Source organism: Diorhabda carinulata, chromosome 10, assembly GCF_026250575.1.
Source record: "Diorhabda carinulata isolate Delta chromosome 10, icDioCari1.1, whole genome shotgun sequence".
Classification (NCBI taxonomy): domain Eukaryota; kingdom Metazoa; phylum Arthropoda; class Insecta; order Coleoptera; family Chrysomelidae; genus Diorhabda; species Diorhabda carinulata.
The window spans coordinates 9,841,647-9,867,999 of record NC_079469.1 but is presented as its reverse complement, the minus strand read 5'-3'; the positions used below and the strand labels follow the sequence as shown (position 1 = coordinate 9,867,999).

Genomic DNA, 26,353 nt, shown 5'->3' with positions numbered 1-26,353 from the left:
ATGGAATGTCTACATGGGGAACTTTTAATGAGAAAAATGGAATTCACTTTGCGATTATCTCGTATCAATAGAAAACACTTGATAAAGGATCACAAAACAGAGAAATTGGAAGATTTTTTACTTTATAATTTAAATCTTTAAAAACAGCTTCATAATAATTTTTTATATCTGGAAATTTTACTGTGTTCAACTTATCCATCTACGCTCAATTCCAGATATACAGAGTGGACATAAGTTATAGAATTTATTGTTTTTTAAATAATTTATTCTTTGGAAAAATGCAAAAAGAGATCAATTTTGAACTTTTGAACGCAGATTTCCTCGATAAGGGCTTCGAACAAGCTTTCGAAATGGGTCCCCTGTCCTGTCCTGTCCTGTCCAGCTACAATGGAATTGTAAAATATGGCGAATTCGTGCGGCGCTTGCAATCTGTTTGTTATAAATGGCAGACAAGCCATTGATGAACTTTTTATTATAGAATTTGGATTATTACATTATTTCATCTATATAATTCCTAGGAAAGTCGATTTATTTATGCTCTTTTGTTTCTTTTTGTTCTAGAACTTTGTAAAATTTAATTCAGGAATATAAATGATTTGTGTAAGTAAATTAAGAACATAAGAGTCAATGTTTATTGATTCACCCCACAAATATAAAGAGTGTAAATAAATACGAAAAACGTTACAAAAATATATACTAACATAGTGATATCAAAAATTTTGTTGCGAAACTATATGGGTCTTGGAATACCTCAATCGAAAGGTCTTTGACTATCTTATTCAGTGAAGCCATAGCTCATTTACTGAGTAAGAAGAAATTTATTCCCTTCTTCACTCAAGTATTTGTTAAAACTAATAACCCAATCAATATTTAGTGAGTGCTCATCTAGTGAACAATGAATCTCCTGTTTTAAGAGAAAAAACGACAAAAATGGTAAAATATATCGTTATATAGATAAAAATACATACATATAAGTAAATTATGGCCCCATCACAGAATCTCTAATTTTTATTGAATGTGGAGATAAAACGAGAGCTCAACGATTTGGCGATTTGTTCAATACAAAGTAACCAGTCAGACCCATCAGTCCAGTTAGAAAAATTGAGAATAAATTCATAAAAAATGATCATTTTGATAATATTAAAAATGCTGGCATTAGAAAACTTGTGACTTGATTTATCAAAAACTGAAAATAATCCTCATAGTACTTCATGGAGCTAACTCAGCCATATGGTAGATATTTTGTAACCTAAAAGACGAAATGTACCATCTGATCCCGATCGCCATATGCAGTCTTATGATATTTTGAAGTCTTATGATCTGGGGCTAATTTTGCTCAAATGGTTCAAGCACTCAATTACTGAAGGTCATATATATCAAAAAATTGATATCTGGGTTATAATAATTAATGGAATAATTACTGGTCCCCATTCGAGTGAACATCAACTCACCCACACCTTACAGCTTCAGATTTTTCTCTATGGAGCTTATGTAGATAAATCATTAAATATGCAGAAAGGACAAGAGCGAATTGAAAATGAAGTTAGTAGCCTAGTACTACCGAAGTTCTTAGTAGAGTGCGGGTACCATAATGATTAGTGTACTGTAAAGCAAGAGATTTTTTTAAGAACTATTATAATGTAAATGGAGGAAACGATACGATGAGATATGGGAATGCTCCTAATATCACTTAGTAGTATTAATTCCATCAAGTAAATTAACTGGGTGGCAATGCAAATCCATTGTCTAAACCTTTCTGTATAATCTTCGAGGAATATAAACAAATTACGACTAAAATCTCTATAAATAAAAGAAGTTGAAAAGAAAATATTGATAGTCAGTATTAAAGAAACTGTTCTCATCTAGATGTATGCTTCAAAATCTTCTCAGAAGAAAGCTTTAGCTCACCTTGTACTCTCGTGCTATTGATGGTGATGACTATTTTCTGTTTGTGAGCTACAAAGAGCACTCATATGTTTTGATTCTTGTATTCGCAATTTATGGAAAATAAATATTTATTTATCGATTTGTGATATTTTTCCATTGTATCATTAGATTGAGATGATAAGGATTTGAAAAATCAGATTCATTCTATTTATTTATTTATTAATTTATATGACTCATTCCATAACAATATTTTTATAGGGTTTCCATAGAAATTAACTTTCTAGAAATGTTTTTCAATTGCTAAGGTATATACACCGATTGGAATAGATAATATCTATTGGAAATAGGAAAAGAAATTATATAGATTACTGAAATGAACCTACAAAAATAGCTTCTATACTGTTCCTGTGTCCAGTTTACAATCTGACAAATGATGTCCACATAGGAGTTTTCATGAAATAGAATTTTCTCGAGGTCGTTTACCGTAAAAAGTGGCTTGTCTGTTTTTGCAGCTCCGCACGAACTCATTAAAGTTGTTTTGATAGTAGATAATGATAAAGTCGACGGAATGAAAAAGACTCGTGTGTTTGTAATGGAAATGGAGTGAACTCATCGGCATGATGACAGATAAAATTGATAGAAAGAAGAATATTAATCAAACCATTCCAAATTAAATCAATTCTTATTGGAATAGAGACCCAATAACCCATTTTAAATATAGTAAAATTAGCTTTTCCGAAACTAATATTGCTGTCAAAGTAATTTATATTTTCTACAATACTTTCATTTTTTCTAATATATGCATTACTCCGAAAAGTAAAAAGAGTCCTTTGTGTGACCCATGTGTCCGGGGTCATAAAACAGAGGTAGGACTTACTTTTCCTTTTCTAAAATATCTTTCAACTAAATGTTAAGTTTCCTTAAACATAAAATCTAAGTATAATGTTAAAATACTAAAATAAAAAAATAATTTGTAAAATAGGATTCAATTTTGCTCAGAGAAATTCAACAATATATATATATATATATATATATATATATATATATATATATATATATATATATATATATATATATATATATTTTTGATATATATCAGCCGTTCTGTATCTATTCCTAATTTTTCTTCATTAGTGTGTCTGGAGTAGTTCGATCCAGTATTATCCTGTTACTACCTCATTATCATCAAGCCAACGTTTCTACAGTGTTTCTACGTTTATTTAGTTCCCTAATTTGACCTACTCTAGTCATAGTGAACAGAACGAAATAGAAGATCAAACAAACGATTTATATAAATTATATCAATTAAGTATTAGTGATAAGTTAATTATTTAGTTAGTAAGTGTAGTATGAAATGTTTGAATAAATTAGGTGAGTAAAAGACAGTGTTTATAATTTCACGCCACCGATAGTAACTGTGTGAATAAATAAGAAAACATTATATTATAATGGTTGAAATATGGACCAACCCCGGAATGAGAAAATATAAGAAAACCTAGAAGATTTGTAACTGATTTCACATTTTCAGTCGGAATAATTCCAACTTTTGTGATACTTTGTTTAATAATTAACTTCTATGAATATTTGAGTTCTACAATGTAACATAGGAATTTTATGAAGCTTCCTTACTTGCATGTCAGAATATTAACAAAGAAATGAGATTGTAAGAGCAGGAAAGAAGCCGTTAAAGTTGTTGGGAAAATTGAATAGCTATCGATTTTTTAAATCAACGAGACAGCAGATAAAAATGCTCAGTAGAAAGCTGAGGTGCTGTGAAAATACAATTGACTCATACAAAGAAGCAGAAGAGAAGTAAAAGGATACGGAGTATAGGTATATAGAGTTTTTTGTCAATAATCTAAACTATAGTCTTCTATGTATAGCCTTCCTGATTCTAAATGAATTCAACTTTTTTTGAAAAGCAGTTATAAAGATCAAAATGTGCTTCTTCGGTCAAAAAATATGGGAATTACTAGTTCCACCAGGGAACTACGGGAATATGAGAAATTATTTCGGAGTTTCACTTGAAGTTCTGAAAATCATCCTCATTATTCGAATCATTTGATATGTAAACTAAAATGTTCTCAACTTTAATCTAACTCTTCTTCTTTTGTAAATTCTACTACAATATTATGACTAAATACTATCAACAAAAATCTCATAATATTTGAATCCATTCTTTAAATGGTCAAATGCTGCACTAAGATGTTTCAAACTGTGATTAGTATGAATACAGAGTAAGAATATGAATATTACTTTATTATTGCAATGATGTTTATTCAATCAAACTCGTTTCTTGAGAATTTTTTTCAAGTTCAATGATAATTCGTAGTTTCCAAGTTTTTGAAACGAATAAGAAGATCCATGTCATGGAAACCTCTTTATAGGACAAGTGTAAGCTGCCTAACGAAAAGTGATATGATTCATTAGCTGTTTTGTAACGGGAATAATTAGTTTTTCATTTGCACCTAATTGGCTATTTCGACAAGATTCCACTTATGTTGAGAGTAACACGTTTTGTGAAATTTATCAATCCAGAATTAAAAATAAACTAACTTCTCTCCTTTCGACTGAAAGATGAAGAAGATTAATTTATTCTTGCTAGGTAATTAAAAAGGTGAGAATGGTAGGGTTTATCTCTTCACGCATATGTACTTTGTGTTCTTTACAATTGAGGCAACGCAAAAATAAAATAAAAAATCGTTTTTTGAACTATTTTCTCACATAAAATTTTCTGCTCAACACCCGTATATGAAACCTTGAATGGTATAGGATGTCAAACATATGTTTGTGACTCATATACTTTTCTCAAAACCTGTAAGGAGTATCATAAAACTTTAAATGTAAAAGTTCCTTATAGTTGAAGGAATTTTAAGATTATTCTTTTGGATTATACAAGGTGTTGAAATTCGTCATCAACTTTGGAAATTTTAATAAGACACCATTTATTACGTTTTTTTGATTTAGTGGTGAAAACAAAGGTAACTTTCATGAGACCGACCCATCTAATTTCCGTACGGTTAAGGAAAGATTCAAGATTGAATTTTTATTGAAAAATCATTATATTTGAAAAATTCCGCAATAAAATGGGACTAGTTGGCATCATTTGCAAAATGAATTTTCAAACTGAAAACTACGGTTTATTGAATTTTCGTGATTTTCAAGTCTAGAATCATACTGGTTGTCTTTTATACTGTATGAGTTTCGAATTTTGTTAATAACAATCTTTTTTTTACATTACACATCCTGTATATTATACCTTTAATAGAATGTGTATAAAAATAAGAATCATCCCATACATACATATATTACAAAAATGTAATATTCAATATAACTATGTAGAAATGAGACATATGCGTGGTCTCCTAGGAGTCCTGATTTAACGCCGATGGACTTTTTTTGTGGAGCACATTTCGAGAGGAAATAAATTATCGCAATCAAACTGGTGCAGTACGAGAGACAGTATGGAGTAAACGTTGCAAAAAATGGGGGATACAAAGAACACAAATTGTAAAATTATAATTGAGTACATTTTATAAATATTCATACTTCAAATCTCTCGCGATGTAGATAAAATGTTTCTTTGAATTATTTGTTTAATGCTACAATATTTTCATATCTTTTTGTTTTTGATAAACAATTTCTACTTAAATTTTTTGAAAAATACAATAGTTAGTGTGCTACGTTATTTTCAATAGAGAATGAGCGATAAAATGAAAAAAAAAGTCAAATAATTCCACAACCATTATCTATAGATATAGGATATATATGTCTTAAATGATTCTTACTTTTATGCGAATTGTACTGAATGTATAATATAGAGGGTGTGCCATTTAAAAAAATGAAATTTTGTTATTCACGAAATTCGAAACTCATACAGTAAGAAGGGTGTGCAATTAAAAATTTGAAAGTTTATATCGTTACTGAGTAACTAGGCATAATACAAAAGTCAATAAGCTAAAAATTATTTCGAATACAAGAAACTTATGATAACATTTTGATAACGGTCATGTCATAACATCCCCTAATTACAAATCTGTTATCTGAATGTCCTTGTTCCGAATATAAATTTCCGAGATAATTAATTTTGTTTCCATTTCAAATTTGGATACTTATATTTTCGAAAAATACAAAGAAAAATTGGTGCAGCTATTGTGAAAACCAAAATAACAAGAATAAACATCAATAGTTTAAGTGCTTTCTCTAGTGTGTAGAAACATAATAAAACATCCGCTTAACCAAGAAAAACTGGTGTAATACAATGTTTTAAATTTATGATGAAAATTTTCATTCCCTAAGGCACTGCCAGAACCGTAAACCAGATTAGAGCGAGCAAGTGGCGCATACAACCCTCAAGCCTGCTATAAATTATTTTATGGGCAAAATACACAAATTACTTATCGGTGTCTGTTATGCATTTTTCATATTTTGATTTCGTGTTTGAGTCTTTTCCAATTAAAAGATGGAAAATTTTTTGCTGTACCTAAAAGAGTTATAGACAATAATATTGATGACTGAAAAATACTTCATATACTCCTATTAATTTTTATAGTATTCATACAACTACTTCTAAATAAATAAGTAATTTCAGTCAATATGAGTGATAAGATTGTTAAAATTAAACAGAGAAAATATAAAAGTGGAAGAAATTAGATATGGAATACGGAAAATAGAAATCAAGAAAGTGGGCGTTGATGCCACAGTTGAAATATTCAAATCTTCACACTACCGCTATATTGCAGAGCATATTCTTCATATTTTAAAATGGAAAAGATCACTTACAAGGAATTAATAAATTTGGAGCAATGGAGAAAGCCGCTGCCAATTTTTTGAAATTACTAAACTATACCACCTGAGGAAATTTTGTTATAGGAAAAAAATTGTCGCATGAAGTTTAAAACACCCCATGTATTCAGTTTACGTTCTGTTTATTTAAAGCCTACAGTTGATTTTAATGATAAACGAGTAATTTCAACTAAATTTTTTTATGCACGAATGTTGTATAATGTACCAATTATAAGTCTGCTTGCTCGACCTCAATAATTCCCATTAATCACTGATGTCAGATGCTTTCTTGATTTAGCTATTATATTGTTTTCCTACAAAAAATCGGTTTTCGTTCAGCATGTGAAAGAGAATATTTCTCTAATAGAATATTTCTGCAGGAAAAATATGATCCAATAAAGCCTGATGAATTCAGCACAGTAATATTTGAATGCGATTAGACAAGTGCATGAGAATTAACGATAATTTTTTGTTAAAATATGTTTGTTAATATTGAGTTTTTTTGATGTTTTCGCGAATATGTGGATAAAAATTTACGATAGCTTAATTAAGTCCGGCATGTTAGTGAAAACATGATAACGAATGATTTTAAATTGAAAAAAAAAACACGTTGAATGGTGAAGTTATTTGTCTACTTCCCCAATTTATTAAGAACTTGTATCAAGTGAATTTGATTTTTTTACTAAATAAAGTATATTAAGAAGATGAAATGGAAATGATCAAAAATAATACTAAAGAAAAAAATTATTTCATTTAATAGCAAGTCGAAGACATGGGACATGGTGGTTCTTGCAGTGCACGAGCCAGAGATTAATTGGTCTCTCTTGAGCTTTTTTGTTGGTCATTCATTTATTTTTCTACAAAATAGTCTTGAGATGTGAATGGTACAACAGAATTTAATATGTTAGTTGAAGAGTAAATAACTCTGTTATATCATGAAGTGTTGTTGAATGACGAAATTTATATATGAAATCATGTTTCATTCAGTTAATAATAATTGATAAAAATTCAAAACAAGCCTATTAATAGTATCAAATTTGATATTGTTCATATTTTCTCAAAACATATCAATCAGTGAAGCCATTTTCAGAAATAAAAATGAATCTTAGTTTCTTTTAGCATCATTCATTAGTGATATTTATACGTTTCATGGAAAGTTTTGCAACAAACTGTTCCATATTATAATTAAATTAATAAATTCACGTGATATTTTCAAATATTCCAGCAGTTTTTTTATTGAATCTATGGATACGCAAACTAACAGAATTAGTTGAAATGTGGTAATAATAAAGACAAATCGTATTTTTGATTCTCAAATAAACTTTTTCTACGCTTGTTTTCCCCCAGACATTCATCGAATTGATTATGTACTATTTTATACCGAAATTTGAGGAGAAAATAATTTGTTTGAATTTCTATCGACCGAAGTCCATGATTACAAAACGTATAGATTCATTACTTACATCAGTAACCTCTACAAGTAAGAGTATAAATAAATTTTTTAGAGAACTAAATCATACTTTTTGCTAATCAACCAAAGGTATATGTTCTAATATTCACAGTCCTCAATTTAACCAGAAAACTATTCAAATATGACTTTCATTCATTCCAGTTCATTTCACTGTAATATTACCCTCTCCAACTTAAATTCTAGTGCGAGCCAAAGTTCATGTTTACCGTCGTGAACCAGTTGACTTGGAAATTAATTACTACTCTCGAGGTTTGATTGGAGCATTTGTCGACTGATGCTTCTATTTACAATCTCTAGCTGTTTGGATATATTAATTCTCAAACCAAATTTTAACAGTGCTCTAGAGAGGATGAGAATATTTGTGCAAAACACCAACAACTTCCAAAAGAATATCATATTTCATAGAATTTGTGGGCTAAAACTTCTACCTAAAAATTTCTCAATCAGGCTAATTCTTCACATGTTTTTCTTTTATCTGAATATTGACGATAACAATTGAAAACGGTTCTTTGTTCACTGCTATTCGGGCTAGTATTTGTCCAATCCTTAATGAGCTTTATGCAGTTTAAATGATTTACTCCTACATATGTTTTGCTATCTATTTTACTCATAAGACCGGTTTTTTTCCTCTTAGCAATTGGAGATGTGAGAGCTTCACCTAACTAACCCACAAAAATCGAAGTGCGGTGTTTCAAAGAGCCTCGATGGTTAGGTCAATATTCATGAGCTGCAGAAGGGATTGTACTTTTATTGCTTCTAAATTCTTCTGTTTTTTTGGTTCCATTCATTTTTAGTGAATATCTAATTTTCCAATGTCTACCCTCACTTGGTTTTCCCATCTTATTTTTCGTCATCCTCTTGTTCTACCTTCCGTTGTTATTGAATTTTCCACTTTTTCTATAAAGGAATCCGGCTGCCATAGGTTTTGTTATGTCGTAACATCTTTCTTTTTGTCTGTTAATGCTTAGTCTAACTGGTAATGAGTTATTATTTAGCATGTTACTTTTCTGTTTCATGTGATTTCTATTTGTTAATATCGTACCGAGATCACATTTAAACATCCATTCCGACATTCCTATCTTACTTATTTACAAACCTTCACCATATATAAAATCAGTTACTTTTAAACTCTCGGGAATCTTTCAACAATACGATATTGAGATAAAATACAGTCAAATTCGATCAATCCATTTAAATAGAATAAACGATAAAACACCAACCATTAAATTGACTAGCATAGAATTTGAAATTTTCTGTTTAAAATGGTCAGTCAAAGAGGTCACTCGCCAATCGGATAGCTTCTCACAAAAGCGATATTTATTATATCCTGACTGTAACCAGAATTCGATATAAACGAGAGATTGATTTTCCTTTCTTTTTCTCATGAAAATTATTGAATAAAAAAATCTTGAAAAATTACTGAATTGTTATTAATATTTTATTATCGACAGTTGCCACCTGTCAGTTTTGGAAAATTGGAAAAAAAGGGGATGACGAAATAAGTCAAAAGTCCGTGAATTTCGGTCTTTCTTTCACGTCCGTTGTTCTCAGACTGTGAACCCATACTAGCTGATTATTGTAATTGAAGCGAATAAGTTGCAAAATTAAGCAACCGGTTCTTTGGATGCCCAAAAGGTCTGGAATTGGTTATTATTGTGAATATATGTGAGCATGAAAACCAATTTAATCTCTCACCTTAAGTTTTGACCGACTAGAAAACAAGTTGTGCCAACTGAGTCTAAAATTATTTATTGAGTTGGGAAACTGGGGAGCTCTTACTATCCGCTCACCAACTCAAAAACAATAATTGAGATACAAACTATTTGTTGGCAGAATGGACGTTTTTATAGTGTAATAAGATCTTTTATTCATTGGTTCCTTGGTCTCGTTTATATGATACATCTTCAAGAATTTTCATTTTGTTTTAATGTCTTTCATTGTCTAGAATTTTTCGTTATAAAAATCTATATGGTGCACCTATTCTATTATATGTTCAGATAATGCACATTTTGTTTTTTTTAGCTTTGTATCGCTATCACTTATTAAAATTTTTGCAGTTCTATGTACAATTTTAATGTTTGTTTTCCCTTTGAATTTCTCTTTAATTTTTGTCAGAGTTTTGATGTATGGAATGGAACCAAAAACTATTCTTTGGAAATCAGGGATGTTTTGTTAATAATCATAATTGCCTACTATTGAGGTCAGCTTTAGTATAATCGGATTCAAGATCAAAAGATATCCAAATTCTAATTTAATATATTGTTTGGATATTAATTATGCTTGGGTTCTATTTCTACTTTCAATATCTTTATCCAATGGAATCCTCAACTAGCAGTATAAGCATTTGAATTTGTCCATTTGTTGCATCATAATTTCAATAATAAAACTAGACATAAAAAATTATATTGACCCTGTATTTGACTTAGTGTAAGTCTATCCTTACCTACTTCTTGAGATTGTTATATGCGAGCTTTCAATTTTTATATTTTCAACTTTATTGATATATGATTTCGATTTATAATAATCCTATAAAAAGTGAACAGCTCCGAACATGATCAATAATGTGTCCATTGGGCGTGTAAGTTTGACACTTTGTATTCGATATCGATAGAATAGTTGGTCATTCCTATATCAACAATTCGCTTACAGGCATTTTTCCATTCAAGCAGAGCAAAGCAAAAAACCGAAACTAGATACGCGCTCTTTTAAAAATAAGCGAGAGCCGGGATTATCCGTATAATTCCCGTTATCAAACACAAGCTTGTTACTGGGAGTGCCTCAATTTCCTGCACCGACTTAAATTATTCATATATTTATATCTCGTTTTAGATGCTTACATGAACGTTACAACTATCTCTCTGCTTTTACGAGTTCCGTTACTCTGCTGTTCTATGTTCGTATGCAAAATACCTTTCCAGGTGATCTGTGGTCATTCCACCCGGGAATCGAAAAAGATTAATACTGCTCTGAAATACTAGAAAATATGACGGTTCTTAAATGTTGGAAACGGTGTAAGGACTTTTATGCCTGACAGTTGAATGTACTTGTAGTTTTATGAATAGATTTCAAGTGTATAATAGCGGAAATCTTTTCCAATGAAATGAACGTTTAGTGAGCACATGAAATGTACTTCTCTCATAAGTGAAGGAAAGGATGTTGGGGTTCTTTTTTAAGTATAATCTGTTTTATCAATGTCAATATCAATTTCAAAACCGAAAAAAATATTAACCTTAGTTTTTAAATTAGTATCTCTCAGGTTTTTATCTAGGCTAGAAGTTAAAAGGTAATGAACACCTTAAATTTCTTAAATTCTTCTTATTCCACTCCTAAGGGGTTAAAGGAGCTAAAGTTGTGTCCTCAGTTCCAATTTGGAAATTACTCACTGTAATAATTGGTCTCATGTTTGATTCGTTTTTATTTCAACTCACCCCGGTACCATTAAAGAGGAAGGAAGTTCACTGCAAATAGATTCCGCCATTTTTATTTTTAATTCAGTTAATTCAGCAACTTAGTAGTGAATACCAAAAATTTTGAGAAAGAATAATTGCCCCCCTGTTTGTGCATTTTTAGCTGCCACCGGCCCTGCCGTTCAGATATTATTTCTGTTTCATGTTAGTTGTCCCAATACGACGACCACTCGACCAAGTCAAAGCTTGTATAGTTAACTAGTAGATATGAAGGAGTGTTAGCAAGACGTCAATTTTCATGTCTACATAAGTTAAATATGTATTTCAATCATTACTATTAATATTGTTTTTAATTGAAAAATTACTATTATCTACTATTACAGATTTTGTCATAATAATTATCAATAGATTGGTAAAAGATTGCAAATTTTAATTTGTAATGGAACAGGTTTCAAGAAAACAACTTTGTACTAGTAAAAATTTATAATTTTGTCAAAATAATTTTTAATAATACAAAATATAGTAGAACAAAACATCGTGTTTAGAAGGACTAACTTTTTCGAAAGTTTTGACTGGAAGGTACAAAAAATTTTATGTTATTTATAAATAATAAAGGCACAAATTGATGACATTGTTTTTCGAGGGCCTGGACCTCTCATTCGTACATTGTGAGTAGAAGTATAGTTATTAATTTGATACTCAAAACTTAAAAAAAATAATTATAATGAGTAAAATAAAATGAACAAGACAAGACAAGTTAGATAATGGCTTAGTTGGTATACATTGGAGAAAAAGTTATAAGCCCTACTTAAGGGGAAGATCATTATAGATAAAATGCACGTCAGCTGGGATAACAACCTTCAACAGCAACAAATGATTATATTTTTCGAGGCTAATGCTAATTGCCTCATCATTCGATAGATGAATCTTCTTTATTTTCATTCCATTTTATTCTGGGAGGTCCACAAATTTGTTGTCAAAGTTTAACTTGAACTTTATCACTCCACTTGGGTTTGTAGGCTTTTGATTTTGTCGACAGTTGGCTCTCCAGCTTTGGTTCCTGCTCTAATAAATCAATGGTCTACTGCATTCACTTCATAAGGAAACCTAAAGCTAATAATATTTAGTAATAATGTGTTTTTCACATTCTGATTTTATAGGAAAGTTAAAATAATAAAAAAATGACACAAAATCTGAAATAAACGTAACAGTAAACGGGAAATAACTTGAGATATGCCTATTTACTAAATCGTTTCATCTCGGGCGGGAAAATTTTTCTTAATTTTTCTGGGACAACGAAGATATATATCTCCAATTTGACATGCAAAGAAAGTTTTTAATTTTTGGTTCTAATTCCCTCCTGAGTCGCTCATTACTAACATGGCGGTGCAGTGACATCCTTGTGAACAGTTGCAGGAGTTTATCTGTTAAAAAATGTCTTTTAAAGTTTATAAGAAGTGTATAGTGAATAGCTGTGCTAATATTTCATTAAAAATACATGAAACATTATTTATTTGCGTGTCTGCAGCAATTAAATAACAGAAAAATTGGTTATAACTTGCTCAAGGAGATCCTTATCGTTTATAAAAATTATGATTGAAATGATGAAAGGTGAGTTTAACCTAAGCTAACTAAATACCACAACTTATTAGGAATAAATAAAAGAACAAGCCATCAAGAAAATACTATATGTTTACATTGGAATTTTAACGTTTCTAATTTCAGCAGTATAGAATCATTGACTACAAAGAAACCTGCTACTATAGTTGCCTCTAGCTTTGGCAAGTCGGAATTATTCGCTTTTTATAGTGAATGTTTCGAATTGACAATAAAAATACCCAAATTAAAATGAATTGCAGTATAAATTCATGAATTCGTCTGTAAACCACAAGAAAATAGAATTTCTCGTTTGTTCATAGCTAAAACGAACTAAAATAAATGGCGTTAATCGAAATGCATCGTGTGTTCGCTATTTAGTACGATGCTCGCAGCTGCTTTTTTTCGCGACGTTTTATGAAAATAGAAGTAGTACATACGCGTTGCAGACTTATTGAGCTCTCCAAAAAAATTAGAACTAAGAACAGAATTTAAATGATGATAATCTAAACTAATACAACATTTTTTCTACTTCTTCAAAATAAAATTTCCAAATCTTCGCATGTGCCTTGTATTCACCTTGATAAGCAACTTTACACTTTGCTGTGTAATTAGTGATGTAGGATACACGTGTTATCCATGTGTTCTGCGAGCTGTTTTTAAGACTCAGGATGCTCATCAGAGTCTCGATTTCTTAAGCCAGATAATTGATCGCTTTCCAACGTTAACTAATATATTGTTTTCAACAAGCAAAACTGCAGCTACTTGAGTACAAAATTCACAACATAGAAACTTCTACGTTCACCTGAAGTGATCTGCGCTGTGCTGCGATGTCTGCACAAGGAATTATAGGCCCTCGCTGTAGAACTTTGATGGTTATTACCAAAGAACATGGTTCCAGCAGGACGGACACGTCCAATAGATCTCTGCCCCGAGTTCGTGAATTTTTTTTTCGCAAAATGATCTACAGGAGAGGTGACATAAGTCGATCTCCACGCAGTCCTGATATAACCCCTATAGACTTTTTCCTTTGGGGTTATGTCAAATCGTGCTAACAAACCGACTTAGCACTTGGTACATTTGAAAGAAAAAAACTTTCTTTTGAGCCACCTTATATTAATTTATATTAAACTTCATTAGAACGTGTTGTAACATTATTGAAAGCAATTTTTTCATTATCTTCTTGACTGAGCAAAGTATTGTTTGCCTATTATATAATATGGTGTGTGGTGTCTTCATAAAAACAATTCTTTGGTTTAATGGAGAGTAGATATCATTATGTTCATGAGAAAAAGATATTTGTTAGAATTTGATATTAGAAGACTAGATTTCTGAAAGAAAAAAATCGTAAAACGTATTTTTTTGATATGAACATAATCTTCACTTACCTTGCCAGAGAAATTCTGTACTTTATTGCACCATAAACTTCAAATATGTATTCAGATTAACTCCAAGTATTTCATAGTCGCGTGAAATCTGTAGCGCTTCCAAGAATTTTATGATCGAAACAAAAAAATGAGAAGTTATTGATACGAAGAATATCGACATGATACGCCGTAAAGCAATATCATGAGATATGATAAAATACCTTTCTGTTAGAATTGGAGATATAGAACTATTTTCTATTAACAGATATACAAGGAGTTTGAGACAACTTTTCCAATAATCCACTACTTCACAAAGTATCAGAGAACTAGTAAGTGAAGGTACAACAATAAGTAAATGTATACTTTCAATACATTTTTTTCTAGGTTAAATTGTATTGTTCATATTTCAGGTTGACGACCACACAACATTGATTTATGATTAGTTGTACAACGTTAGAATTTTAGCTCATCAACCTAAGTAGCTTCAAATCACATGTTCTCTTCAAACTTCTGTGAGGTAATTGTGAAATGATATTGGAAACATTTGGGAATTATTGATGGATGGATAGGACAAATTTCCTCAGGGTGAATCTTTTAACTTTAACTTCAACAAAAAAAATTGGAAAAGAAAATAGATTAGGTTTCGTTCATTCACTATATAGTACTATTTATGAACTAGGAAGCAAACAATAAACAAAAAAATCTTTCCAAAAACTGCACAGAAAAAAATGTTGCCGCAGCAGGTAATAACTTAAAAAGTTGTCAAAGTACAGCCGCAGAATGTGGTGCCAAGCCTTCGTGATTACAATTACAATGTCGCGTCATCTACATCGTACAAGTTTCTAATAGTCGTCAAACAATTTATTCCAATATCTTCCTTTAGATAATCTGTTTTGGTGAGAAGACACTCGAATTGAATATTCCTGATGGCATCAACTATTACTAGTGTGATTTGAAAAGAAAACCACAGTAATTTGTGGTCGACTCGAATAGTAAGACCTGCCATTTTTGAATAACAATGATGGTCAAGGATGGATCCGTTAATGATATTCGTATTAAACAAACTGTTCACACTACCACAATGTCAACACTCTCAATTCTATATTTGACGCGCGTTTTCATATACAAATTATCATCATCAGAGAATTAAGTTCACCTTTAGTTTTTGAAGACGACAATGTAAACAGTTTAGTACGGCATTCCAACAGGATAACTTACATATCAGTAGAGAGTAATTGGTTCCGTTCTCAGCAAGAAATATCATACTATTGTATCAGCTTTCGTGTTTCTGGTCATGAACCCGGTCGATAATCTATAGGGAGTTATGTTTCGTCAAATTTTTTCTGGCTATGTACACAATAAATGAACTCAAAAATACAATACAGTATATCTGGGTCAAGTAAGAATCAGATTTGTTGATCAAATTGGTTTACAGCAGGTCTTCAAGATGATTAGAAAAAATGGAGGACTAACCCACTATTAGTCATGTTTAAACGTTGATGTATATCTGGAGCTACAGTTATGCACAATTCATTATAAATGTTTATCTAAAATCAATCAAATAAATCGTTTTTGAACGTTTTATAATTGGAGTATTTCTCTATTTCGATTTTAGTATCAATTATCAAAAAAAAAAAACAGAAACTCATGTTAGAAAAGCATGTGTTCTTTCATTCTGTTTCAGTCTCGATCTTGGGATGTCGATGTCCATGATTCCGCCCACCTCTTTCGAGATCTGTCTGATGATCTTCTGGTGATTGGCTTCTTCTTGCATGTTTGTTTCGTCAGTTGATCATTCCCCGTTCTGTAGACGTATGCCTTTCACTCTCATTTGCTCCTCCGTACTCATCTAACTACATCTGTTTTTTGGTCGCAGACCTATCTAATGTCGGAGCTGCGGTCTCTTCCAGAGAGCTACTTCGGCTATTAATCCCAAGGTTTCCATCTCTGTTGTACTGAGAAGTTGTTGTGTCCTACTTGTATACGCTCTCGGTTCAACTGCATAGATTAATATGGTATCTACAGCTGTTTTATATATGTGAGCACCTTGGTTGACGTGGAATTTGTTGCTTAACTTAATTCCTAACCTACCCTGGATGTTTTTCGGAGATATTTTTAAGTTTTAAACATAAATAAATAGCGAAATATCATCGTCTATGATTACTTCTCTTCCCCCATTATTCCTATAGCGAAAGGAAAATTCTGACACGTTTTTCTAGATCGTATTATGTTGGTATTAACCGAAAAAGTAGTAATCTAATGCTAGTTTCTTTAATTTTTTTTTCAATATTCATGAACTCTTATGCGTGGATGGAAGGTAATCAAAACTGGAAATGAAAAGCAAGCAATAAATCTACTGTCAATCTCTTTCTAAGAGAAGCAAACGGCACACGGTGCTTGACTGTATGGCTAACTTAAACTAATCTAACCTTCAAAAGTTCTTCAAAAAGTCAGAAAACGACTTCAACTGAGTTTCTGGAGCCATACCTCAACATAAACGATGAATTATAAATTTTCCTCCACATTAATTTTGGTCCCTTCAATCAAAACTAGAGAATATGTTCCTATAACAACCCAAGGGGAGAAGGTATAATCAATATTTAATTGATACGGTCAAAAGGTAAGTACTCAAAATAATATCAAGAGGTTTCCGTGCTCTCAAACCCTATATGAGGTCAATGTATAAATAGATTCCATCCTACAAATCTGACCGGACTATGACAGGTTTCCTGCACCCTTAGAAAGGATGGGATTGTCAAATATACCGTTCCGTTATTGCGATGAGTGGGCGACTCGAATCACAAAATCCTTAGCTGTCCGCAAGAGGGTAATAAATGCCGTTTTCAGAGCTGGAGGCTTTCATTAAACTTTAATATTAAGAATGTGAATCGAGAGCGTAAATAATTTAAGAAAATACAGATATAGATACATACATTATGTTTATGAGAAAAGTTTGATAATAAAATTTTGTTTTTGTCTGAAGAAAAAAAAAAAGTAAATACAGATGACAAGCCCATTTCGAATTTATTTGATATATTATTCTCATATTGGTTGTCAGAGATTTGGAATATTTTGATTCTATAGAGGAATTTCGACTCTTCTGGTATCAATAGTTGAAAATATTTATTATGTATTACGTTTTTTGGTAAATATGTTAAATGTATCGATGATAGTAGACCCGCTATAATTCGGCGTATTTTGACAGGCGTGGTAGGGTAGGCAATTTAAGACATCAGTGAAATTATTGTAATCAAACAACTAGCTATCCCTCAGTTACTTTCTCTTCTCATGATTCACTTTGCACGGATAATTAATATCCGTTTTAATCATAATGTCTTTTCTTCATCATAGCTATTTGTTTTTGTAATCCGCGGCCATAAATACGCTGAGACGTTGAACTATTTTTGAAAGATATTTTCCTCCTTTTCATAATAGATATTTCTCCTACAATTTTTTTCTGAAGGATGAGCTGTACATTCATATATGAAAAGTGAAAACTGTGATTTATTTTTGCCGTGTGTATTTGTGTCTTCTTCAGCTCATGCACTAGAAAGTGATTCGAATTATAAAGACAAAAAGTGCGTGATTCGACCATTAAAAGAAATTAATTTTTGTCTTTCACGTGCATTTCATTGCCCGATATAACTTTGTTGAAACGGTACATTAAAAAGAAATGCTCCTAATTCTATATTGTATAATGTATTATATCCGGTTTCATCTAATACTCCAGTAAACTCATCAGCTTGCATGATTTGCATATTTAACTAACTAAAAATTATGTTCATACAAAATATAAATTCAAATTTGAATTATCCATTAACCAATTCTCCATAATCGTGTATGAATTATTTGGTCCCTCGAAAGGTTCTCTAAGATCTTTATCCGCTTGTTTATATTCCTGGAATTTTCGGTTGAGCATCTTAAAACTTAACCAACGGATCGACTTTTCCACACGTGAAAATTGAAACATGGTATTCCATCTCCAAAATAGAACAAACCCTATCAAAATGCAAATTGTAAGCCTCATGAATATTTTACGCTGGAATTGTTTTGCAAGTTAATGATTCAGCTGAATTTTATAACATGATATAATATGCACATAAAATAATATGCTCGCTTCACGATTTTATATTATAATTAAAATAAGAACATGACCAGCTCTGTAAAATCAGTACGTTAATGCACCTATAGGATGAGTTTAATGAACATTGCATTAAATGTTTGCCAGAAAAAGAGATCATATTTTTTGCCATTCTAATTACAGTTACGGAAGTTGAAAATAGGTACATAATACCAGTGAGTAAAGGAAGATTTTCTTTAATTATAATTACACTGTAAAATTCTTTGGAAATTAACTATTATTTTGTCAAACATGTGAAGGCTGAAATTACTAATCAGTGGGTACAAATTCAAATACAATTTGTTTAATTATCCTAGATAATTTTATGTAATTTTATGAACTTGTGGTAAGAATAGGTACCGTACATGGGATAAAGCGTTCTTCAGCAACCATGTTAGTGGAAAGCGGCGCTAATTTGCTCACTCTGAAAAAACATGGAAATGGTGTTTCATGGGATCATGGGAGTTTATCTAAGCTCAACTTAATTCAGTGGAATAGCCACAATGCTGCAGAGTAAATTATAAATCCTAGAATAAAATTATAAAATTATCTAGTCAAAATATTAATCAAAGCTTTTTTATTTTCCTAAACTTTATTTATTTAGAAAGAAATCACATCAACTGTAGAAGGTAGAATTATAGAAAGAAATTACGATCAAGGTATGAATATCCACATTCTATTTATAAACTTCAAACAAGCTTTCGACGGTCTGAAAAGAGACATACTATTAAAAGATATGTCAAAGCTGCAGGCTCCAAAAACATCAATAGAGCTCACCAGCACGATGATGACAGTGTGACACACTATCAACAACTCTATTTAATCTAGCATTGGCGATAATAAGCAGAAGTGTAAAGAGGGTGTTAACAATTTAAAATACTTGAGAATTACAGTTAACAACCAAAATGAACAAGGAATGGAAATAACCCAACGAATCCACGCAGGACACCGAGCATACCATAAATTCCGACCTCTAACAAAGAAATTAGTACACGCACTAAAATGAAAATATACATAGCAGCAGTAACGCCAACAATAACCTATGGAGAAGAAAAGATGAAATCAACTAAAGTTGATGAGGAAAAACTTCATACCTTCGAACGAAAAATAATAAGAAGAATATATGGACCAAAAAATTTGGATGACGGACAAGTTAGAAGATTAGCAGAATGGAAATCGTTAGGAAAACTGCCCAGAGGAAGACCAAGAAGCCAATGGGAAGTCAAGTTACATATGATCTGAACAAAATGGGTGGAAATGGAGGAGAAAGCCAGAACACGCAAGGAACTTTAGTTGAAAAGTTTAATTGATCGTGGATTGACTCGCCACATGAAGCAACTCAAAACTCTTGATTAAGAGGTTACTATTCCTATTGGAATGTACAGTACATTGTGGTACATTGACATTCTATGAGAATATGAATATCTGTTATCGGTACATTACATAAATCACATATTGGCTTCTTTTCACGTATGGGTAAATTATGTCCTAGCCAAAGAAGAGAAATAACCATTTAGAGTTGTCTCTTATTGGATATCCGTATAAAAGTTTGATTTCGTGTAGTTTTGATTTACTTTCCGTTTAAATTAATAGCAATATGGGATGGAATTCTTAGAAAGATACATTGTCTGGTTCTTTGGCAATATAGAGGAGTACTATTTTAATGTAATGAACCAAAGAGTGTTTTGAATAAAGTGGAGGACACCTAGGGAGTCTGTGATGAGGCAACTGTTTTATTGGCCACTTGGTGGAATTTCCTCAAAGTGAATCGAATTATTTTGTTTAGTAAATTTACGAAATTTCTAGCGTTGAAACTTCTCACACATTTTTGTAAAGAGTACCAAAGAAATTTTTAACAGTGTATAAAATAGATGAAGAGGTTCATAGAAAATGAACAAAATTGGGTTTTCAAAGGAACTTTGACCGCTGATTTAATTTATATAGAGAATATTTGAAGTATCTGTTGATTTATGGAGTATTTTATACACCAATCGGTCAATTAGCTAGGGTACTTGTTAACGTGTATGCAATTTTCATTCAATGAACAAATTTTCACAATTTCATATTTCAAGCTTTCTCAGTTGGGATTATTTATAGAATACATCAGCAATACTTTTCAAAAATACTATTTAGGAGTAAGATAGAGTTTTACCCTTTTGATAAGGTATAGAGCTGGACCTGCTGGTGTTAAAAGACGAATGAAAATATTTTAACTAGAGGCAGTCAGTTGATAGATAAAAATCACATGCACCAATATTATGGGTGTTCATGTTTTTATAAGTTTTTTCCTTTTTTTTAACACTATGTACACTTTTGTTCAATTTCCATACACTAATTAAAAATTTTCTCAATTTCTTATTGATTCAGTATATTTCCATTTATGGAAATCGCATTTTTTGTTTCATTCTAATTAAATTTACCTGCGAGCTTATTTCACAGAAAAGAGGGGAGGAAATAATAGTCTAAACAAATATTTTGGAAAATAGACTGTGCGATGTCCTCTAAAAACTAAGCATCTTCACCTAAAATACGACTGAAATAAATTTGATTTCTAGACTCAAAAATTTACTTATCCAGATCGCTGTTTTCTAGAATCGGAATTTTCGAAAAAATCTGAGAAAAAAAGAAGCACAAGTATGATTTTATTGGGGTAAATAGGGATATTTTAGTGGAACGTCGTATCAGAACATAGGTCTGATAAATGGAAAATTTTCCTCTGCAGAGCTGTGACTGGGATTATTATTTCGAGGAAATGGCTTGTTTTCGCATAAGACTCGTTCAGTGTGGGAGTGCTTCCTCCTACTAATGGATGAGACGTTACTATCGACCTTCGAGAGAAAGACAGAGTTTACGGGGTTGTCCTAGAAAATAACTGGAGTTGTAGATATAACTTTGAGGTTTACATTTCACACTTAGGATCAGGAAACAGAGACATAATAACAACAATCAAGATTGGCAGGCTTGGATGGGCAGCATGTAGTACCCATCGACAACTGCGTGCCCAAAATAAAGAACTTTAATGCCATATTAACGGATACAGGCAGAAGAAGAAGGCTAAGATGGAGAGACGGGGTTTCTGAGGATGCTACAAGATTAGTGGAGTAAACTGGATGTTTCTAACAAGAGACCGTAAAGGATGGAATTCGATGCTTGAGAAAGTCGATGGCCTCCTGTAAGACTGTATCGCTAGTGATGATGATGATGATCAGAAATAATTGGAACAAAGAAAGCAAAATGTTTCATTGAACCATAGCTTTTGAAGTTTATATAGTATGTGGTGCAGGTGGCTGCAGCTGCGGATATTTGGATGATGAACGAGCTCACCAGGTTACACAGCAACTGCAGAAAATTTGTAAGCAACAAGGCATAGGAATCTATTTATGAAGGAAAGCTACGTCATTTTCTTCGGAGCCTGTTGCAAATACCAAAAGAGGGATAGGAAGTTTCCTTTGTTATTAGAGCTCAATTGGCACTTGTTATAACAATACTTCAGAAGTGACTGCTCAGATGTCAAGAACCATTAGAGAAAATGGTTCGGTGGAATAAAGTAGGCGTTTGATATTTATTTGATCAGGCGTCGACCGTTACGATAATGGAAGGATTGGTGATAGATTTTAGGTTGAATGTTTGAGCCTGAATACATATTTGTAATTAATCTGACTTCCAAAAAGTCATGGAAATACAGCATATGCCGTGTCATTGGCAGATTAAGTATGGAATGACCCATGCTCTGATTAAATACGTAAAATACATATAAATATAATTTTTAAGTTTCTGTACACTACTATATTGTTTGTGAAGAAAGTACAATGGGAACGAACGAAAGTAGAAACGTTGAAATTTGTAGTTCACGCAATTATTAAGGATGAGATATTGACTTTCCAGTATCTCCAGAAACCGCTAGAAATTTAATACCTTCATAAACCACGGAAAGATATTCATCAAAATATTTTCATCCACTTTTGATGTTTTATAAGATGTCCGCTATCCCATATGTTTTGTGGACGTTTCTTATTTTTGCGGTCAATAGAAGAATATCTATAAATTACTATAACGATCGTGAAATTCAGGGGGTTTTCGATTGTCGTTTATATGTTGGCCAACAAATCAAAAAATATATAGAAAACTTATTTGAGAGTGAATAGAAGGAAAGAAGCAAAATGATACTTCACACTAAACAAACACAGTTGGCACATCGCCAAACAATGACTGGGCAAAAAACGAAAGGAAACTAATAGAAAATAATAAATCGCCCGAGCAGACAATCGAAAGACTACTTTTATTTTTCTTTACAAGAGTTGTGAGTAGAAAATGGAAAAGTAGAGAATTACAAACTTTTTAGTGGTAGTTATATTATTTTCAAAAAACTATAGACATTTTCATATGAAATACTTCATTATATATCAAATACATAACAAATGAATAGTTATTTTTTGTTTGATCTGTATTTGTATTCGTAATTAGTAATAAGATATAAGTCGACTCAATGCTCGAAAAAAAGTCGATGCACTAAACTTTTTGCATGTAGATTTTACGTATAAACATTTTAGTCAGTTGTCGACAAACAGTGAGTATTCGAATATGGAATTGAATGGAAGATTTGGAAAATTAAGAAAACTATCGCTTCGAAACAACCCGATAGTATACAAAATTTGAAGGACAACCGGTGTAAATCTCTGGGAAGCTGTGTTGCTCAAAAATTATGGTTATCAAATGTGGTTTAGAGAGGTACCATCAATATTATGTAGAGGATGAAGAATAGCCAAATCTTAAGAGACCTATTATGATAGAAGAGAGAAGAGAAACATACAGAACTGAGAAAACTCAAAAATATTCAGCCTTTGGAAACAGAACACAGTGACTGTTTTGTAGTGTATTTAAGAAAGAATATTACCTCATCGGGTCAATTCTTCAAGATTAATATTGATTCTGAATGAGTGGTAATTACATTCAATAGAAATACTAACGAGTAAATATTGGGAAAAGGTATATATAGTTTTATTTTACTCACAAAACATCAAGACAAGACGAATTCAACTGCGTGAGATATGATAATGCGTATTGATTACATATTCAATACACTAATAAGTCAATGTAGTTTGTATTGATATTATTTAATTTTTGTAATATCAACGTCAAGTAGTAATAATTGAGATAAGTACCTTAAAATGAACTGTTTTTATTTTGTGTCATCTCACTCTATCTTCTTCAACTTTATTTCAGACTTTTTTCGTTTAGTGGTAGATATAGGCTTCTTTCTATTGCAGGTTTATCATCATTTTTGACGCCTCATGCTTATTTTTGTTCTTCGAGGTCTCCAAAATGTTTCCTTAACTCACCTTTTCTCTATATCATTCTACACGTGATGAAAAATCATCTTAACTCAATATATGTCGAAATATATAGATCGAGGTAGGACTGTTCTTCAATCATCGTACATTATAGTGTCTGGATGTCAATTTTTATATTGAATGATTTTTTAATATTGCTTATAATTTGTTGGTTATGTAGCTTACATTATACCAATCACAAGATATCGACCGAATTCAATACCTATTGACATATTATATAGCCCGAGAAACTGATCTTTAGTCCTGAACGTTTATAGCTGGATTAAAATTTCAATGTTTTAAATACTCTGATGGTGAGTAAATATTTATTTTCATCACCGTATTATGTAAGAGGGTATACAAATGATTCATAAAATTAGCCTGACAGTTTACATTCTACCAATCGTATTTATTCGGCTATAAAACTACTGGCCATTGTGGCTTTTCGTGTCCTTTGTCGGTAACATATATTTGTTCGGCTTTGCAATGAAATCGTCTTGAAATGGCATTAAATTGGAACTATGAATACTCGATTTGTTTGTTCAGGACACCGATTGTTCTTTTCTGATTCTAAAAGAGAATTCTTGAGTTGCCTTTTATCTCTATGATTAAATTGAATTTTATTGGCGTTCGTTGAAATTAGAAGCGCTTCAATGTTTTGTATTTTTAATTATCGTGTTCTTTTTCACAAGATATTATACTGAACGTAAAACGCTTTTATTTTGTACTTTGAATATTTAAATATGATTCTGATTCTGTCGGTATTAGAAACAGCAAGCTTGTAAATTAATAACAAATAAAAAGTCATCTGAAAAGAAAAATTTGAATTTCAAATATATGGACAACGCTCAGTTGAATCGATAAATAGATTGATTTTTAAAATATCTGGGAACTAGGTTAGTATATGAATAGGACAGAATGAATATCGATAAATATCAATATAGCTAAGGTGTAAGAAATATATAGAAGTAAGAATGAAGATATTAGAAAACGAAAAATGAAAGAAATAGCAGCAGATACTTTTCCTATATAACTATCAATTGATCATTTTTCTATATTGGGTTCTCTGGAAAATTTCAATTATCAATTTGGGACTTCAGGACTCCAATTGTATGAATATCCATTGTGTATGAATGGTCGCTTGTTTATCAGCAAGTGGTCAGTGAATAATCTGATGTCATCCTGATGTTTTCGGGATGAAAAGTGAACCAAACAGTTAATTTGTATGAGTTATATAAGCGTTTAGTAGTAAGTTAGTGCATAGTTTAGTGAATAGTTAAGTCTTAGTGAGTAGTGAAGAGTATAGAGTGTAGAGAGAAGAGATACACTGTGTGTATAAACCTACCTCACCGCTTAAAAACAGTTCTACTCAAAAGAAAAACATCACTATATTGCTAAGATCTAGAAAATGAGAAGAAATAAGGATGGGGACATGAAAATACGAGAAATTACGAGAAATTATGTAAAAACAACGATTAAATTTCCCATCAAATATTCACTCATCATTTATCGGTAGTGAATTCTCTGGAAAATCTCAATGATCATTTTGGAACTTGATATCCACTTCTGTTGGAGAGAAGCTTTCATAATTGGCAACTGTAGTTAATTAGGAAATTACGTGGTGAAACAAATCAAGATAGTTGATTTGGATATGAAAATAAGTTTAATAAAGAATTCATATTAATTCAATTGAACAAAGCTTAATAACAACCTTGATTTTACCATTTTGATTGAGCAGGCAGAAAGGATTTGTACGTAGTTTCTAGTTTGAATTTTTTGGAGTAATTTTATAAGAGAATTCACAACTAATTCTGGTATGAGAAATCTCAATAATTGAAAATTGCTGTCAAACAAATTTTCTGATATATATTCTACAATATCAATAACCACAGATTCTATATCATCCATGATCTCAATTAATTTTCACATATAATTTCCCCCCCTTCTTTATACACTTTTTGCTCGTTATCTGAAAAGTTTAAGACGTAAAAAGAAATAATTTATCTCTTTCCATAAACATTTTTGTTTCTTAATATAATCTCTTTTTAAGTATATATACTCAGCAATGATCTAAACTTTCAACCTTCTCAACTAATAGTGTGATGGCAACAATATTTTGGTAACTTTTTGATTGAATTCAAGGAAGCAAATACAACCGTTAATGCGGCATATTGGTTTTTATCAAAGCATTTGCATAAAAAAGTTATAGGAAATAGTCGCGGCAAAATTTACATTGCTACAGTCTACTTTGCTTTGCTTTCCAATGCTAGTGTACACAGATATCGTTTCATGGAGCTTAAGCACCCAACATATAGCTTTGATCTGGTCTCTACCCACTATTTTTTGCTCGCAATCTAAAGTATGAGGTCAAGGGTGAAATAGAGACGATG

At 31.4% G+C, this 26,353-nt stretch overlaps 1 protein-coding gene across 2 annotated transcripts in view; it reads right to left on the bottom strand.

Moving 5' to 3' along the window:
* LOC130899110 (neuroligin-4, Y-linked) overlaps positions 1-26,353 on the bottom strand; it is a 530,244-nt gene that overhangs the window by 50,775 nt on the left and 453,116 nt on the right. The window lies entirely within an intron of this gene.